This window comes from Sinohyriopsis cumingii, chromosome 11, assembly GCF_028554795.1.
Source record: "Sinohyriopsis cumingii isolate HCF-2022 chromosome 11, ASM2855479v2, whole genome shotgun sequence".
NCBI classification, from domain to species: domain Eukaryota; kingdom Metazoa; phylum Mollusca; class Bivalvia; order Unionida; family Unionidae; genus Sinohyriopsis; species Sinohyriopsis cumingii.
In genome coordinates this window covers 79,538,525-79,550,819 of record NC_142971.1, presented here as the reverse complement: position 1 = coordinate 79,550,819, position 12,295 = coordinate 79,538,525, and the positions used below count along the sequence as shown (strand labels likewise).

Here is a 12,295-nt window from a genome sequence, read left to right as displayed (position 1 = left end):
CTAGGAACATCAGCCCTGAGGAGGACTTCCTAAGATGAATATTGTTGTTGCTGTTGTTGTTGTTGTTGCTGTAGGGTTTAATGCTATTTTTCAGCACAAGATAGGCTATACATTGCGGCCAGTATAAATGGTGAAGGAAGAACCCGGGAAACCCCAAGAAAGAACCACCGACCCAGGAGAAGCTACTGGCAAGCTTTATCACATAACCACGTTAGCCGAATCCGAGACTAGAACTCACTCAGACAGAGGTGAGATGGCAGTGATCACTCGGCCATTCGGGGCTCTCTAAGATGGACACCATGACTTCCCATCAATGAGTATATCAGATAAAAAGATACATTCTACGTATAAGATGAAATTATTAAACGAAAGCTTGCAGAAGATTCGCATGAAAAATAAGGCGATTATTTTCGTTCTTATAAGACTAATATTAAATAAATCCAAATACGATAAGAACGTTTAAGTCTGGATGAACTATAACTTCATTTGAAACAATATTATAAAACTGTGCGAAGTTTTCTCACTCTAGTAAATTTATTTTCGTTACTAATTACAAACGGGTTATATACCCTAGAACTATCCATGTTTTTCTGGGAGGAAGATTTGAACCTGGGTTTGGATTTACAGCAAAAAAAAGATATGTTCGGGTATATGGCTTACAATCTGAAATATCGAAAAGGTAGATTTCAACTTTACTTTGTCTTTATTTTATTCGCCCATCACCGTTAATATAGATCAACTGCGTTCAGGAATTTTGTTTTTTTAATCGTTTGATTTCAGAAAAGGTACATAACTCGAAACAAGTGAAAGTTAGAATGTATGGTCATTTGTTGTGTCACCACTTCTGATAAATGCAGTCCATTCATTTTTATATCTCATGTATGAACGTTCTTTTACTGAAAAGTCAATCTTTGCAAATATGTCTTCAATTTGGATTATCTGACACATACAACTATTTCATTCGTTCTGGGTGCGAACAACTCTTCAATGAGAGGATAAAAGAATAGTCCATCAATTTGAGGCATAGTTAACATCACTATGGCCTTGATAACATAGGACTAACGAGTTTGTTTCCTGTTACAACACTGAAAAATGGCAATGTATAAATTGGTTCATAATTGTCACATTATGGATATAACAAGATAACGTGACAAAAAATTACGGTAAGCAAGACGCTAAATTATAGATAGATAAAGCATCCAGATTTTTTAAAATTAATTATCCGCTGCGCAATTTATGTTTAGTGGGAATGCCAAATAACGTTATCATAAAACTGGTATTTATTATTAGAATAATAAACATGATATAGAAACAGATATTTTGCATAATGTTCATTCACGTTACCATTCGTCTATTAATATCACATTTATGTACTTCATATGGTCGCATAAACCCATCTTATAATGTGGCTGTTAGTCACAGCCTAGTGTTATTTACAGCTGAAAATTGATCTGTATATGGCTGTTAGTCACAGCCTGGTGTTTTTTTTACAGTTGAAAAGTGATCTTTATATGGCTGTTAGTCACAGCCTAGTGCTATTTACAGTTGAACATTGATCTTTATATGGCTGTTAGTCACAGCCTAGTGTTAATTACAGTTGAAAATTGATCTTTATAGTAATCGTGGCAGTAAAATTATGTCATTGAGAGACAGAAAAATGGTTGAATAGTAAGAAAGACGAATATATGCCAGGTGCATTTTTACCAGTGGATGGAATAGACATTATGTTATTCCCATTTGGATTCAGATTGACTTTACACCAATGGATGGAATGGGCATTGTGTTACTCCCGTTTGGATTCAGGTGGACGTTACAAAAGTGGGTATATTGGACATTATGCTATTCCCATTTGGATTCAGATTGACTTTACACCAATGGATGGAATGGACATTGTGTTACTCCCGTTTGGATTCAGGTGGACGTTACAAAAGTGGATATAATGGACATTATGCTATTCCTTTTTGGATTCAGATTGACTTTATACCAGTGGATTGAATGGATATCATGCTATTCCTCTTCTGGATTCAGATTGACTTTATAATGGATGCAATGGGCACAGGTTATTCCCGTTTGGATTCAAATTAACGTTTTACTGGATGGAATGGACGTTATGTTATTCCCATTTGGGTTAAGATGGTCTACACCAATGGATGGAATGGGCATTATGTTATTCCCATTTGGATTTAGATGGACTTTATACAAGTGAATGGAATGGAAATTGTTATTCCCATTTGGATTCAGATGGACTTTATACCAGTTAATAGAATGGGCATTGTTATTCCCATTTGGATTCAGATGGACTTTATACCAGTGAATGGAATGGAAATTGTTATTCCCATTTGTATTTAGATGGACTTTATACCAGTGGATGGAATGGGCATTGTTATTCCCATTTGGATTCAGATGGACTTTATACCAGTCGAGGGCATGGGCATTATGTTATTCCCATTTGGATTTTGAAGTTTGCTGAGTTTTCATTCCACGCATTGTTCCATGTATCATAAAACATTTAAGGTCAGCACGCGGAATATATCTTTTTGAAGAATTTTAATTTCAAAGAAAGGAAACGTACTCAAATATTTTCTCATAGCAACATTGAGTACATTGAAAAACCCTAGCCAAAATTTTACATTTTAAGATTTGGAAAACACCATGCAGAAAATTCATTGATTTTAAACCAATTAGTACATTCGTATAAGTGACATTTAAAGGCAGAACATACCCAATATGATTAAAAAACAAAAAGTATCATCACACCATTTTCGGTCATTAACACGGTTCCACTATACTTTTTTGTCCCCATCCCCCCCCCCCTCTTAAGGGCTCTGTGTTTAATACAACAAATCTGATGCACATTTATGTATGTCGTAAACGCAATGCATGGGGGCATTATAACAGGACTCAGATCACAATTATTTTCTATACAGTGTTATGTATATCCATATAACCTTTATTAGCTTCATGAATATAGCATAGGGTTAGTTAATAATATTTTAGATACTAATATTCTTTATTAACTTAGATTTACCTTTTTAAGAAAAGGTCATTCTTGTAATTGTAATGAATATAATTATGCTTAAAATTCAAATGTTGAGTTGCACTCTAATTCACGTAAACATCACGTGATGTGAATGGAGTTCATGGGTTTTTAAAGGCCAGGTTGACCTAATTTATGATCAGCTAGTGTAACCTACGTGACCTTGTTTGCCAGTCAAAATCATTTTGAAATGAATATACGTATATCAATTGTATTACGACTTAGTTATCTGTATGACAGAATTATTACGTGGAATTAATAATTCCTAGCATTATTACCAGTCATGGAAAAGTCATATTGAGGGGATTTATTTCTTTAATTTAATAATCATTCGTTGGAATTAGAGTGCAATGACTTTGAAAAACATTTTGATACATAATAGCTGTCACTGAATTACTTTTTATGGTGCCCTTGTTGGGCTGGTGCCCTAAGCATGTGCTTAGTGTGCTTAATGGGTAATCCGGTCCAGCGCCGAACTCGCAAATCTGCATTTATAGTATCGGCCATTAGCCGGAGTTTGTTGGGCTGTGTGCGTGCAGAATTGACTGTCAGGCTACTCGGGTAGATAATCGAGAAGAATACACGAGGTAGTTTAGGAATCTTAAGGGATTTATCGAGATTTTGTAAGTAGCAGACTTATGTATACGATATAAAACTAAGTAAACATTTGAATAACCTATATGCGTAATGGTTTGAATAATACTTAGGTAATATATTTCACAAGCATCAGCCTAACTTCGGAAATGCTAGACCAGGAAGTTGTTCACTGCCATTGTTTTATTGACACGGTGGTAAATGTCACTTGCTAGGCAAAATACGAGGTGGTGGTGGGTATAGATAAATATGTTTGTTTAGGGTCAGATCAAAATTGGCACTAATGATTAAACCGTTGAAATTTTAACTTTTTCATAGCGAAATATATATAGATATAAAATGGTATTAGCGTATTTGCATATTTTCTCGGCTCACGTTAATTGAAGATTCTATAATATTGAAATTAATTTCCACAGTCAAAAGATGTTTATTTCACGTAAAACCTTAAAACCACGAATAATGAATCATAAACTTTGGCATGTACACGTACTTTTATTGAATGCTTGAAATAACATGGGTTTTTTGGTGGTTCTTTTTAATGCCCATGAAATAAGGAATAAAGATGTATCTAAAAATGGTACAGTCATAATCAGATTTGTTGTATCCCATTGCTCCCTCAGTCAATATATCTGTCACCCCTTGTAAAGGAAGAATTGTGTAGTAGTTTTAGCTGCACAGAAATAGAGGGGCACTCTACCATTTACCCATAGTGTCTTTTTAGTACATAGTCTCTGACTCTTTCCACGTTTCTAAAACACGTCCTTCAAACTGTCATTTTCTAATGATTCTTTTTTTCTTCTAATATTTATCTAATGTAATTTAGAGATTTGAATACTTCAATATGGTCATATTTCCAGAATGATGAAATTCAAAACTGAATGCATCCAGTCCTTTTATTACAAAACATATACCATATATGCTCGCTTATGAATGGGCTTGACTATAAGTTGACCCCTGACCCTTTCTAGGTCTACAAGAAGCCATTTTCACTTTGACCTGCTTGTAAGTCGGAATGTATTTTGCAAGTCAGATGAATGGGTGACTTGCTGTCATTGAGTTGGAGTTGCATTTCGGGTAAAATAAGCATGCCCAACTGCATGGATATATAGATAGGAAATAAAGGACAAAACAATGTAAAATAGACTTGTAATATTGATTGGTTTATGTCACAAATAAATTGAAAATTTACAGTTTGTTCTAATTAAATCCACAATGCTTGACATTTAAAATCCATTTATATGCTAATCCAATAATTCAATTATAGGTCATGTAACAGTCTAAAAATAGTACTTCAGAATGATTCGATTCACAATGTCTTTTAATATGTTAATTTCATACATCATACAACTGAAGAATGAAAGTAAGTCCACATTCTTTGGATTCCAATACCAGATTTAATCATCAGGTACAAAGTCCTAGAATTCATTCTCATTTTCTGATAAAGTTCTGAAATCTGAAATCAGACATAAAGTTTATACCGGTAGACGTAGGCACACAATAATAATATTGATATTAAAAATTAGGTATAGAAATGGATGTTTGTTCAATGGTCTTGTACGTTCCTGGTTTGCTAAGACACAGGATGATTTTTTTATCTGACAACGTAACTACTAACAAAACCTGCCTAAATTATGCAAAGTAAATGAGTCCTAACTTATCTAAATGCAAAGACGTTAAGTAAGATGAATTAATCAAGTACCTGACAAGTATTTAACTTACCCTGTTTTGTTCGAGTCTAATATCTAATAACATTTAGTTATAAAACTTTTTTAATCAGAGACAAATTGTCTAATAGTTGGTTTCCTTTGGGTTGATCTTTCAGCATTTTTGAATGGTTGTCTCATCAGAAAATGAAGAAAAGAAAATACAGTTCTTGATGTTAAGGTAATCTCACATGTCTCTAGCGTGATTTTGATATCGCGATGAATTTCAGTTAAATATAAACTGAACCTAACACTGGATTTGGGGAAATGTCATTTTCATTACTGTACTATATTGGCCGCATGTTTGCTCTTCACAGCGTTGGCACTTGGTGACATTATTGTACTCTCTTGCTTTGCGGGATGGTAAATTGTTTTAATTTTCTACTCGTTATTAGCAACAGAACAATATTCCAAGCAAGTGTCATGATTTTCTGTGCAGTCCAAATTGAGCCATGGACTTCACGGTTAAATGCGGTTAAAATCATGTATAAACAGTAACATAACAATGTTAAATCTGTATAATTCAAAATAGCTGTATTTGTTTGGGGAATATACGTTGTCAAATTCAATGAGCAGTCTCGCTATTTCGCTCTCATAAAACGTTCTGTTTTTTGTTGAGTTTTTGGTCCTTAAAATTATATTTATATATTATATGATATATAAACTTCTTACCCTGGTGGACTTTCTACAATATTAAATTTACCTTTCAATACTTACTAGCAATATAATCATCTTTCTACAATATTAAATTTACCTTTCAATACTCACTAGCAATATAATCATCTTTCTACAATATTAAATTTACCTTTCAATACTTACTAGCAATATAATCATCTTTCTACAATATTAAATTTACCTTTCAATACTTACTAGCAATATAATCATCTTTCTACAATATTAAATTTACCTTTCAATACTCACTAGCAATATAATCATCTTTCTACAATATTAAATTTACCTTTCAATACTCACTAGCGATATAATCATCTTTCTACAATATTAAATTTACCTTTCAATACTCACTAGCGATATAATCATCTTTCTACAATATTACATTTACCTTTCAATACTCACTAGCAATATAATCATCTTTCTACAATATTAAATTTACCTTTTAATACTCACTAGCAATATAATCATCTTTCTACAATATTAAATTTACCTTTCAATACTCACTAGCAATATAATCATCTTTCTATCATATTGAATTTACCTTTCAACACTCACTGGCAATATAATCATCTTTCTACAATATTAAATTTACCTTTCAACACTCACTAGCAATATAATCATCTTTCTAAAATATTAAATTTACCTTTCAATACTCACTAACAATATAATCATCTTTTCACAATATTAAATTTACCTTTCAATACTCACTAGCAATATAATCATCTTTCTACAATATTAAATTTACCTTTCAATACTCACTAGCAATATACTCATCTTTCTACAATATTAAATTTACATTTTCATACTCACTAGCAATATAATCATCTTTCTGAAAAACTTTATTTCCAAATTGCAGGTAAAGACTACTGTCAACGAAATTTGACCTTGGTACACTAGCCATTTTTGAGAATTGCTCTCGTGAAGTGGCGGCTTATACTTGTATTATCTTCGGTGGCAGAGATACGTAAATGGACGTATGTTCAAGACTCACTTACCAGACTGGGCTATAAGATGACCCCTACTCATCAGGAATCAAATTTCCAATAAGAATGGCCTACTTATAAGCTAGTATATACATTACCTTCTTCCAAATAGTGCTCCTTCCTGCAATAAAAGTTGTTCTGTCTCTGAGGAATTCAGAGCCAAAACATGATTATTCATTTGGCAAACTCTGGGCAGTCATGCAGAAAGTTACATCAATGAAAAAATGAAAAATGAAATCAATTGCAAATCAAATATGTAGAGGATGCAGTCTAGCAAATGGTAACATATTGCACCCAACCACCCACTACTGCCATCATAGAATAAAAGAAGGTGGTTTCCTATTATCTCATGTAAATTCCGAAATAAAATATATCAATGAATCAAATGTAGATGGAATGTTTTGCATGATGCAGTCGGAATGTCAGCATATGACAAATTATCGTTAAATTCACTCCATCTTGGAAGAGGGTTGGCATTTGAATTATACCTTTTTGTCACTTACAACGATATGTCAAAGGATGCAACTCATGAAATCCAATAGATGTCACTAGGACAAAGAACTAAAAGATCTGCTTGACCAGCCAAAGTGTAAATAGGGTTAACAAATCGTGGCCTTTGCTAGCAAAAATGGCTAAGCATGGAAATGTGTATAACATGCTCAGAAATTCTGTTAAACGAATATATGCCTGTTTTTACCTGCAAAATTTGTCCCTGTACTGGAAAATATGTATGTCAGCATTCGTGTATCAATAAACTAAAATGTATTTATTTCTTGAAATTCAACTGTCACAACATCCAAGTCTGTCAGAAGCCGGGCTTTTCTTGTCATGCTACTGTTGTCCCATATAAGCCGGCCTATTCTTCTCATGCTACTGTTGTCCCATATAAAGGGGGATATTATTTTCATGCTACTGTTGTCCCTGTAACAAGATAACCGGGTGGGATATTTCGGATTAACAACAGAACACGTTTTGACGACACAGATATATGGTTTAATGTGGCGATTTATATGAGTAGTGGATTATGAAGATGTGTACGTATTTATAATCCAAATATTGGATCTATTTAACAAAAAAACGCACAGTTTCAAAGATGGACAAAATATACAAATATATTCAGTTCAGTAACCCTAAAATACAGGATAAATGATTTCACAAATGATTCAATAATGGAAAGATGAATATAGTTCACTCAAATAGTAAACAATGTAAGCGTTTACACATAGCAAAAAAAAATGTATTCGCTCAGGTAGCGAAATTATGTCACTAAACAAGAACGGATATACAATCTATCCTTCCAGTCCTGAATAATACACTGGGTCTTACTAACCCAAAATTAGCATACAGCTAAAAATACATGTGTGGAGATGCACTCCGTCACCCGTGCACCATATCCGCTCCACAGCTCCTCCGAATCAATTTCACAACCAATATAGACTCCGGACCCTCGGAATACTATGATCACTTGAAACATTAGACCCTCCGGACACTTGAAATACTAGACCCTCCGGACCCCCTGGTCCTTTGACGGCTCTACAGCTGGGTCACCTTAGTCACTCTTGACATTCCGGACGCTAGACATTAGACGCTCCGGCACCTTAAACGCTCCGGACACACGGACGTTTCTACCCTCTGACAACACGGGACACCCCGGATATTCCTACCATCAAAAACTCAGCTGAAAATATACCCGATACAGTGTACTAAACTTGATACAGACATAACGTAAGGACGTTATACATGGTAAGTTATAAAGATTATATTATTATGGCAATTACAACACAGAGGTTCAATAGTAAACCTAACCCTGCTTGATAAGACAATAGTAAACAATTCTTTTAAAAAATGTAGCTTTACATTACCAATATAAATCCTGCACTACGTCGCAACAAGAATAAAAAATGCACGCATTATGGTATGTAAAGAAAACTATAACAAACATGCAAAGGTAAATATGGTACTACACTAGTTATCACTTCAAACCCAAAAATTACCTACCCCTACAGCTGGAGTTGTGCGAATCCTTTAAGCAGGCCGCTTGCTGACAAAACCATTAGTATTGTAAAGTCCTTTACATGTAGTAACGTATTTATACCTTTAGAATTTTCGTTATTCTTTATCAAAGGCACCTTGCACGTGTGGCACAGGACGAATCGTACTCACGATTTCGAAATACATAGACCATATTATAATCACCCTCGGGCATCGTTGTACATAGAAAAGAAACGAAACCCGAGTACATGTATTTAATTAACAACATTTACACCATTCCGTGACAATACCTCCCCCCTAAAAAGAAGTGGTATCACTTTTAGAACAATCACGGAATGTGAACAATGAATCATTATTAACACTTCCAATTTTCAGACCGAACGAAATGATTTGCTAATTACACCCTACTTAAAAAATCAGCTCCCACATTTTCTGACCCTCGAATTGCCTCGATTCGAAAACTGTATGGTTGCAAAGACAACGCCCAACGCATCAATCTTGCATTGGTGACCTTTGCTTTATTCAAATATAAAAGCGGCTGATGGTCCGTTTGCAAGGTAAACTCCCTCCCAAAAGATATGTATGGAATTTTCCTATTCCCCATACTAAACCTAGGCACTCCTTTTCAATCACGGAGTACTTTTCCTCTCTAGGGAGCAATTTGCATAAGCAATGGGCAATTTCATCCCCCCCCCTTGCTCCTGTAGCAAAACAGCCCCAAGACCCGTATCGGACGCATCAGTCCTCAGTACAAAATGTTTATCTATTTCCGGCAACTTTAAAATTGGTGCACTTACCAGTTTGTGTTTTAGAGTGTTAAACGCTTTTTCCTGGCATACACCCCATGAAACTTTATTCGGTTGCCCCTTCCTAGTCAAATCCGTTAATGGGCTGGCAATAGCCGAAAAGTTGGGGACGAATTTCCTGTAGAACCCGATTAGACCTAGGAAAGACCTTACTTGTTTTTTTGTCTCTGGTCTAGGGGCATCCCTGATTGCTCCTATTTTATCTGGATGAGGTTGCAACTGGCCTAGTCCACTTACCAGATGTCCCAAACATTCCAGACTGGAATACCCTATGCTACACTTAGTAGGCCTAACTGAAAGGTTTGCAATGTGAAGTCTATCGAACAGATCCCGTAATACCTTAACATGTTCATCCCATGTATGCGTGTAAACAAAGATGTCGTCTACGAAGCTGTCGACGTTTTCCGTTCCGTTTAATAATTTGCGCATGAGACGAACGCACGACGCACCGGCGTTGACTAAACCGAAAGGCATGACTTTAAATTGAAACAGTCCTTTGGGAGTCGCGAATGCCGTCAACTCGCGGACATTATCGGCGATGGGTATCTGCCAATATCCCTTGCTTAGATCTAATTTGGAAATGTATTTATGACCTGCCAATTTTGAAAATACACTTTCCATATTTGGCATTGGTTCTGCATCAAATACGGTGATCTTGTTTAATTGCCGAAAGTCGATGCAAAACCGGTTGGTCCCGTCTTTCTTTCTGACTAACACCACGGGGGACGAGTACGGGGAGTTTGAAGGTTCGATCACTCCCTGGTCTAACATTTTCATCACTTCTTCGCTGATTGTCTCCCGTGCATTAAAGGGTATCGGATATCCTTTAATCCTGATAGGCTCAGTGGTATTCAATTTGATCTCATGTCGAATTAGACCCGTACAGCCTGGTATGTCCGTGAACACATCTGGGTATTTGGACAAAACCTCCATAATCTGTGTACGTTGACCCTCCGATAACTCAGGGCATACATTTATCTGGTCAATACTTTCTTTACCAACGTCCATGGGGTATTCAAGGGGTATTTCTGTGCTGGAGACGAATTCCGCTTCGTCACCAGACCTATCCTCTATCACCGCAACGCATACTACATTCAAAATCCCTTTATCAATCGTTTGTCCAGGTCTCGCTACGTAGAGTTTAAGCATATTGGCATGAAATGTCTTGGACTTCCCCTCCATATCAATGATATAATCCATTTCGCCTTTCACCTGTCTGACTTCATATGGCCCTTTCCATTGGACTAGCAGCTTGTTGTTATTCGTTGGGAGAAGCACCAACACTTGATCGCCTACGTCAGATTTTTTACTCCCGAGTTCCTCGGTTGTAGTACTTGGCGTACCTACGACTAGATTTCGCGAGTTCGTCTTGCGCCATTTGACAAGTACTTTCTAATCTTTCGCGCAAATCAACTACGTAATGGTATGTGGTCTTAACTTCTTCGTCCGCGACCTCGTCTGTCCACAGTTCACGAAGTATGCGCATAGGACCACGAACTGTCCTACCGTACAATAGTTCAAACGGGGAGAAACCCAAGCTTTCCTGAGGAACCTCACGATATGCGAACAGAAGGGCGTTCATATATCTATCCCAATTCTTCGGTCTTTCCGCACACATTCTCCGCAACATTTGCTTCAATGTGCCGTTGAATTTCTCGACCAATCCATTGCACATAGGATGGTAAGGTGTTGTGCGTAACTGTTTAAGGGACAACAACCTACTAATTTCTGCCATAAGATCTGAGGTGAATTGCGCTCCACAATCCGTAAGAACCTCTTCGGGCACTCCGACCCTGCTGAACATGTCTACGAGCGCTTCGGCTACACGTTCGGTTTCAATTGATGGCAAAGCTATGGCTTCTGGATATCTGGTAGCGTAATCTACCAGTGTCAAGATGTATCGGTTTTTCCGATCTGTATGCGGAAATATTGGTCCTACAATGTCGATGGCTACTCGTTTGAACGGAGTATCTATCAAGGGCATCTGACCTAACGGTACTCTAGTTACCCTGCCTTTAGAGATCGTCTTCTGGCAAACGTCTTCTGGCAAACGTCGCACGAGCGACAGAACCGCGCTATGTCGCTATTGACGCCAGGCCAATAAAATTCTCTTAATACCCTATCCGTTGTTTTCTTTACGCCTAAATGACCTGCCATACTCGACTCGTGCGCGACCTTTAATACATGTGCCCTAAATTTCTGGGGAACCACTAATTGCAAGAACTTCCTATCCGATGTAGAGTATTCCCTGTACATTAAACCCTTTCGAACAAGGAATTTAGAGGAACCCCCGTTCTTACACTTTCTCACGGTACCCGTTAATGCCTTCTCAGAGGTTGCACGTAAAGACGCGTCACGTTTTTGCTCATTTTGGAATTCTTCGCGGGATATATCAGTAATGGCTTCCGGTACTTTTAACTTACGCAAAGGTTTATTTTCCTCCTTTACCTGAGCCCTAGTTTGCACTGCCTGGATGATAGGGAATCGGAAATCTGCTATGGTTGGGAG

The 12,295-nt window shown here is 36.6% G+C and overlaps 1 long non-coding RNA gene across 1 annotated transcript; it reads left to right on the top strand.

Moving 5' to 3' along the window:
- The first annotated feature begins 3,472 nt into the window (after positions 1-3,472).
- On the top strand, positions 3,473-7,758 carry LOC149788813 (uncharacterized). The gene is made up of 3 exons (XR_016424434.1): positions 3,473-3,660; positions 5,454-5,515; positions 6,863-7,758. It is a non-coding gene; the product is annotated as an uncharacterized LOC149788813 (long non-coding RNA).
- The last annotated feature ends 4,537 nt before the right edge of the window (positions 7,759-12,295 follow it).